General features: G+C 26.5%; 1 protein-coding gene across 2 annotated transcripts in view; it reads right to left on the bottom strand.

The window, feature by feature from the left end:
* Window positions 1-7,079, bottom strand: part of LOC113386825 (acyl-protein thioesterase 1-like) — an 87,764-nt gene that overhangs the window by 54,626 nt on the left and 26,059 nt on the right. The window contains exon 1 of one of the 2 annotated variants that reach the window (XM_026624587.1): window positions 3,297-3,609. The exons of the other annotated variant lie outside the window; for it this stretch is intronic. The gene's annotated coding sequence lies outside the window, so the exon portion shown is untranslated. Of the gene's footprint in view, window positions 1-3,296; window positions 3,610-7,079 lie in introns of those variants that run through there. 2 annotated transcript variants of the gene reach the window in all.

Here is a 7,079-nt window from a genome sequence, read left to right as displayed (position 1 = left end):
GCCGCAACGTGAACGAATGTTTAATAATCAAAAATGCACTGAAAGTGTTGCTCATGTATCAATTATGAAGTGATTAGTTTAGAAAAGTATATGAAAACATATCTAAAATTATTATATTCTCTGTGACTACGCGTTTATCATAGGTTTAATTCAAGTATAAATTATTGTAAACATTAGTATTCAAACATCGCAGTCATATTAAGCATTCTGTATAAATGTCTAGCTTCAAGTCTATGTAGATATTTATTCACACGAAATTTGTAATATGTAGTTGACTAGAAAATATAAATCAATTATAATATGTTCATTTTGTTTTAATTTTAATTTTGAGAACAGTTTTGTGCAGTCAGAAACGATTCATGACGATTATATTCGTCAATCGAGAATAAGTTACGCAGTTAAGACATCAGATGAAGAACAGTGGATTATTTTATAAAATTTAAAATTTCTTCACATAATTTACTAATTAGTATTTAGTAAATTATATTATAGTAACTCACGCATTGAACAAAAAATGTAATAAATTCAATTAAATTAGTAAGAATTTAAATTCTTGTGTAAAATGATACCCTGCAAAACAGGATATTATAAATAATGAGATTTGCATTGAATTTTTTTAGTTTCAAATTTATGGTTAACATATAAAAACCGTTATAATGTTAATTATCAATTATAATTATAATTAATTATTATAATTATGTTTCAATCACATAAATTCATTTCAAACTGTTCACTAATTCCCGGTAGAAGTTTGTATTTTCGCCAGAAAATCCGGTTTTCTAATTTTATGTTTTCTCGACGTTTCAAGTCATTCTGAATCGTTGGAGATCAACATTGGAAAATGTATGTGTGTATGTAAACCAAAACATCAACTTTTCGTCGGCGGTTTCTCGAAAACGTTTGCGCCGATTTTAAAAATATAAAAACCTCTTGATACTTTATGAGGACAATAGAGCTCACAAGGGCAATGCATGTTTGCTTTTAAAAAATGATTAATTCTTAAATTATTTGTTAAAATTAAGTAAAATGTTTGGCAAATATGCATGAAATTGAAGAATTTGTAATGGCTTCTCATATTAGGATGCCCTACAACAAATCGGGATACTTATAAAGGGCTTATAAAAAAGGTAATCATACATCCCGGTCTGGACGGAACGTTCCCGGATTTCCGCCTTGTGTCCCGGGTTGTTTCGGTTTTTCGAAAATTAAAATTAAAATTAACAAAAATAATTAAAACGAACGAAGAAGTGCTATTTTTTTTAAAGCTCAAAGGAAAAAAATACATAGAAACAAAAGTCAGTAATTTTGATTAATAAAAAATGATTCATATAAAAGTCTAAGCTCTCTGTCGAAACTAAGTTGCTGCTATATAAATCAATTATTAAACCAAACCAAACCATTATTAAACCTACGGAATTGAGCTCTGGGGATGTGCTTACAAATCTAATATAGCTATAATGCAGAGAACTCAGTCAAAAATTTTACGTACAATTCTTAATTCTCCGTGGTACGTGACAAATGAAACCATTCACAGCGACCTCAACTTGAAAACGGTGCAATTAACATTTAAAGAAGTTAAGGAAAAATACAAGCGCAAACTGGACTCACATTTGAACCCTTCTATAGTTGACATTACTCAACCTTTTGGCATTAGGAGGTTGAAACGACAATGGCCCTTAGACTTAGTCTTAGATTAGGTCTAATATATCATATTAATTGTAAAACTGAGAAGTTCTCATTGGAGTTCTTCTTAGGCATCACTCATAAATATTGTCACTTTAGCTCATAGGAATCTTTATGTATTTCTGATTGCTAAATAAAACTGAGTTAAAAATGTATCTTTAAATAGCTTTTGTTATTTTATACACGCAATGGATTGCCTGACTAAATAGTCAATATAGTTAATTCCAAGCTTCTAAAAAGGTCGATTTCCATATTACGCGGTACGCACTCACCGCGTTAACGGAGGGTTGACTATAACGCTACCCTGCATGCGAAAAATACAGGCGCATCGTCGACGGGGCGCCATCACGAGATTTGGATAATAAAATATGTTATCATACATAATTTAAATATGATTTTTTTCAAATATATAATCTATAGAATACTTAATAAATAGTAATTGAAAAAATAACGTACTTTTCATGTAATTTCAATGGCCAAAATTGTTAAAAAACAGAGGAGGCCTTAGGGAAAAAATGGCTTGCGGGCACTGAAGACCCTATATATAAAGCGAGAGGTTTTTTTCAGATGGTGAAATATTATGATAAAGTTGTTCTTAGGCATCCATCCTATAATTAAAACGATTTTATTGTAGAAAAATGTTTTTGTTGTAATATCATACGTTTCGGGTCCTGATTTGATCCATTTCAGTGCATATAGATGAATTAAAAAGAAACAAAAAAAAACACGAAAAGATATGAACACTAATTGATATAACAACAAGTTATATGTCAATTTTTAATAAACAAATAATGAAACAAAATAAAATAATTAAACAAAATAAAAATAAAATAATACTTTTCTTTTTTAAAAAAAGGCTCTTTTATTTGTGTGGAGTTTGTTTTACAAGTGAACTTGTAAAAAGTTGATTTATAAAATAAACTCCAAATGAAAACATGTCTTTATGAGAAGAGCCTTTTTTCTAAGAAAAGAAATTTAATATTTTATTTTTATTTTGTTTAATTTATTATTTATTAAAAATTGTCATATAACTTGATGTTATATCAATTGGTGTTCATATATTTTCGTGTTTTTTCTCTTTAATTTATTAGTATTTCTCTTTAATTTATGAAGATGGGTCGAATCAGGACCCAAAACGTATGATATCACAATAAAATCGTTTTAAATATTGTATGGATGCCCAAGAACAACTTTATATATATATATATATATATATATATATATATATATATTAAAATCATTGACTTAGGAAGAACAATGCTCAAGAAAGAAAAAACGCACGTAATCTTTATTCCGACTTTTTTCAATGACTGACTTCCATTTGGAAAAAATAATAAAATGTGAACATATACGTAATTTTCCGTTTTGACATTTCAATAGATTTATATTGCAACAATTCTGACAAAAGGCGTCATGCCTTTATAAGTTGTCATGACTAATGTCATAATAATTATTATATTGTCTAGGGTCAGAACTATAGTTGACTTTTGTATTATAATTCGACTAACAAGAACAATTTAATTGCTACCGACTCGTTAACTGTTCTATAATTGGAATGTTTCATATATAAATCAATAAGAATAATAAAATAAATAAAAACTTATTTGACTTACCAAAATTCCTCCCCTGAAGTGCGCGGTTGTCCTTTCTTATAACTAACACACCATGTCCACCATGTTGACACTTCGTTAACGTCGTAATAAATTTAGATAGTAAATAATTTAAAATCACACTTATTCACTAGGCTTTAAACAAAATGTCCTTATGATTTCTCTGATAATCCCGTAAGCAAAAATTAAAAATAATCGAGCAACACTTTACAGGTTAGATCCGCATAACCGAAATCACATAACTGATCGACTGAATCCAATATTCACGTGCTCCGACATAACAGTAGGTGGCTTAGAGAGGGATGCAAGATGTGCAATAATTTTATATTTGATAAAAGTGCATAGTTAGATTATCAAATCAAAACATCCATCGATACATACATTCGCAATTGTTTCGCTATTGATGTTTACATTGGAAAAAAATGCTGCTGGTATTCATGAAATAACAACGATAATTAAAATCGATTTACTTTATGGTAGATTCCTTTGTACTTTTATTGCACTTTTATTTTATAACTATTAAATACAAATTAACATCAACTATTAAAAATCACGTCACGGATGATGGTCAGGATTTTACTTCACGTTTAAACTGTCAGGATTACCAATTGCAAACAGCATTGAAATGAAAATTAAAGTATAGTAATATAATAGTATAATAAATAAATAGTATAAAAAATTATATGCAGTCTAAACTATTAGTAATTACGTTTACTCTAAACTATAAATATTTTCTTTACTACTCTAAACTATTAGTAATTACTTTTTCTTATGATAGTGTAAAAATAAATATTCAACTGCCAGTGTTACCAATTGTCAACAACATTGAAATGAGAAATGAAGTATAAGTAAATTTAATAGTATAATAAATAAATAATATAATAAATTATATACAGTCTAAACTATCAGTAATTACTTTACGTTTACTGTAAACTATTAGTTATTACTTTTCTTTATGATAGTGTAAAAATAAATATTCAACTGCCAGTGTTACCAATTGTCAACAATATTGAAATGAAAAATAAAGTATAAGTTAATGTATAATGTAAAGTATAATAAATTAATAATATGATAAATTATATACAGTCTAAAGTTTAGACTCTAAACTATTAGTATTTACTTTACGTGTGATGGTGTAAAAATAAATATTCAACTGCCAAGGTTACAAAATATCAACAAGATTGAAATAAGAAATGAAGTACAATAAGTAAATTTATAGCATAGTAGTATAATAAATTAATAATATAATAAATTATATAAAGTCTAAACTATTAGTAATTACTTTCCCTTATGACAGTGTAAAAATAAATATTCAACTGCCAGTGTTACCAATTGTCAACAATATTGAAATGAGAAATGAAGTATAATAAGTAAATATTATAGCATAATAGTATAATAAATAAATAATATAATAAATTATATACAGTCTAAACTATTAGTAATTACGTACTCTAAACAATTAGTAACTACTTTTCCTTATCATAGTGTAAAAATAAATATTCAACTGCCAGGGTTACCAATTGTCAACAACATTGAAATGAGAAATGAAGTTCAATAAGTAAATATTATAGCATAATAGTATAATAAATAAATAATATAATAAATTATATACAGTCTAAACTACTAGTAATTACTTTATTTATGATGTTGTAAAAATAAATATTCAACAGCGAGGGTTACCAATTGTCAACAACATTGAAATGAGAAATGAAGTACAATAAGTATAATAGTATAATAAATCAATAATATAATGAATTCTATACAGTCATCCCTCCGATAATGTAATATACTAGGAACTCGGTTTTCCGTCTACACGGAGCTGAAGTTGCAGCATCCCTCCGATAACACGGAGTATCGTGTATAACACGATTTTTTTCAACAGCCTATATCCATTTTAACTTGATATTATATTCAAATTGAGTAAAATATGTTTAAAAAACCGTGTATGCCAAAATTTTGACCTTGAAACATAAATTTATGCAAAAAATTTCCGATTACTATAACTTACCCGACTGGAAGTTAAAAATTAAATTGGTGGAAAAGAAACATGAATAGGTGAATATAAATGTATTTGTTTCTAGGTATACTATTTTGTATAAAAGTTATTCATTTTACAGCCACTAATTCCATTGTTGTTTTCATCCATACTCGAGTATTCTAGCTGCAAACCCGTATAAAGCACCAATATGGAATTCAATTCAAGATGTCAGTCAAAGTACCATATTTAAATAAGTGATGAAATTTAAATTTGTGATGAAATTTTTACCTTGCATTAATCCTTGAAGGGCCATTTTCACTTGGGAACAAATTTAGGTTTACATTTTATACGCAGCGGGGAATTTGAATTTGAATCGTTGGTTGCAATGCCGAGGCTCTCTCGCCAAAACAGTCAAATAACTTTTAAAATATATTATTATCATTTCATACTAAAACAACTATTTAAATCTTTTTAATTTTAATTGAAAAATATTATTAATGAAAATAGGACAATGATTATTTGACTAATTGCATAACCTTTATCATAAAAATTACAATCAATGTCAATTATCAAAAAGTATACAGAATTTTATAAGGACAAACCTGTAAGATAAATCTGCAAAAAAGTCACACTTAAATTTCACTGCATTAAAATAAAATAGAGAGATGAATCCATAACATACATTTTATTTGAGTTTAAAAATGGCATAAATAATAATTTCATTTAAACTATATTTGATTAAAACAACCATAATTTAAATACTTGAATAGTGATTTTTTCTTTTTTATGCGTATACATCATGTTTTAGAGGTTAGTATTAATTTCATATAATTGTAATCTTATTATATAATTTTTATATTTTTAATTTATTAATATTAATTTATATCAACATTACTGACAAATTACATATTCGAAAATCAAACGCAGGATTCGTTACAATTTGCAAAGGCATGCTCATGAACATATTAATCTATTTTTAAAGCGAAGAGATTTTTGCGATTCCTAACACTAATTTTACGTATTTTGATTTGCTTACAACAAATTGTAGTATACTCAAGAATTTTTATAATTTTATAATAAGAAAATGCATTTACTTCAATATGGAATTACAAAGTTATCGAAGGATGTCACGCCAATGTGCACAAAAAATGATCGAAATAATATATTTTTATATTCAATAATATTGAGTATTTACAGAATTATATTAATCATATTGAATTAAATTCAATTATTGAGTATAGATCAAAGTACTGAATTTCCAAATTTTACTGTTACTGAAATGTAAATTTAATTTATTTTCAAAGATCTGATCTTATTTGAAATTTAAATTTTTACCACCATGTGTTACAAAGTGGTCCAAATTTAAAATATTATTAATCTATAAACTAAACGTGTATTAAATACACCTCTTTTTGTAAAATGATTACTAGGTTTATTATATTGTTGCCTTCAATCGGAAAAACTGTAAATTAAATTCATTGCTTACGGAAAATTTAGAAAATAATTAATAAATATTATGAAGTGATATGATAAAATATATTAGAATGAGTTCTTCCACAATTAATGAAATATGAACCTGGCAGTATCAAAGTTTGCAATAAAATAGTATAATTCAAAGTTATGATTATATTCAGCCTTTAATTTTGAACCCTAACTTCATTTTCGAGATTCGGAAAACTTGAATTGAAAATCGATAAAATGTTGATCAAGATTTTTCAATGGATATAAATTTATTACATTGATAGAATAATATGTTCATGAGCATGCTTTGATAATGCATATGTACAAATTAATGCTGAAATATTACG

This window comes from Ctenocephalides felis, unplaced genomic scaffold (assembly GCF_003426905.1).
Source record: "Ctenocephalides felis isolate EL2017-DRISC unplaced genomic scaffold, ASM342690v1 CF-g0.4_SCAFFOLD_03571, whole genome shotgun sequence".
Taxonomy (NCBI): domain Eukaryota; kingdom Metazoa; phylum Arthropoda; class Insecta; order Siphonaptera; family Pulicidae; genus Ctenocephalides; species Ctenocephalides felis.
The sequence above is the reverse complement of the archived record's forward strand: the minus strand, read 5'-3'. Positions and strand labels throughout refer to the sequence as shown.